The sequence below is a fragment of the Aplysia californica genome, unplaced genomic scaffold (assembly GCF_000002075.1).
Source record: "Aplysia californica isolate F4 #8 unplaced genomic scaffold, AplCal3.0 scaffold00594, whole genome shotgun sequence".
In the NCBI taxonomy this organism is placed as follows: Eukaryota; Metazoa; Mollusca; class Gastropoda; order Aplysiida; family Aplysiidae; genus Aplysia; species Aplysia californica.
Genome location: NW_004797864.1, coordinates 156,068 through 157,184, shown reverse-complemented (window position 1 = coordinate 157,184; position 1,117 = coordinate 156,068).

The window sequence follows — 1,117 nt, the reverse complement described above, 5'->3', positions numbered from 1 at the left end:
CCCCCCCACACACCTGTGATGACAGCAGTGTTTGGACTTAGCACCTCCCGTCTACACACAATCCGCCAGCCCCCACACCGGAACCTGGGACCGTTTGACGTAATCCTAGCGCCGTTTCTCTAGATTTGTCTCTCGATCATCTGATTGCGCATGACAGATCGGATCGGATCTCGGCGCCTGATAGATGAAGTCACGTGATCAAGTTAACCTGTCATCGCCTGGCGCCCAGGGATCTGTGTGCTTGTGTAGCCTGGTCCCCGACGGCTGGCTCATTATCGGATGTCGGCGATGATCCTGCCGTTATGTCCCCTGTTGATAATGATGATGATGAGGAGGAGGAAGTAGAAGATGATGAGTGTGTTCGTAATGATGATGTCGAGGAGGAAGAGGATGACGAGGGTGTTGATAATGATGATGAGGAGAAGGTAGAAAATGATGAGTGTATTGAGGAAGGTGGTGGTGAGGAGGTAGAAGATGATGAGGGTGATTATGATGATGGTGAGGAGGAGGAGGAGGTAGAAAAGGGTGAGGGTGTTGAGAACGAGGATAAGGAGGTAGAAGAAGAAGAAAAAGAAGAAGATGATGATGATGATGATGATGATGATGATGATGATGATGATGATGATGATGATGATGATGATGATGAGGAGGAGGAGGAGGAGGTGGAGGAGGAGGAGGAGGAGGTAGAAGATGATGAGTGCTATGATGATGATGATTGTGATAAGGATAAGATGACGAGGGTGGGATGATGATGGTGAGAAGGGTAGAAGATGATGAGGGTGTCGAGGATGATGAAAGCTGGTGATATTGATGAGAGGGACAAAAAGAATAAAGGGGATTGTAGTGATAAGAAGATCGAGAAGTCATAGTAATGTGATTCTGAAAAATAGGATTGTGATGGTGATTATGATGATGTTATTATGGGAGTGGGAGTTATTTGGTAATTGTTTGAGACCCATTAAGATGGCACGCTGAACATAATTAATAATGTTATAAAACCTAAAATCCTCAAGTCTCCAACAACTTTCTGATTTGTTCCCTTATCCTACTTACAACAACAATGATGATGATGATAATGATGATGAGAAGGAGGAGGAGGAGGAGGAGGAGGAGGAGG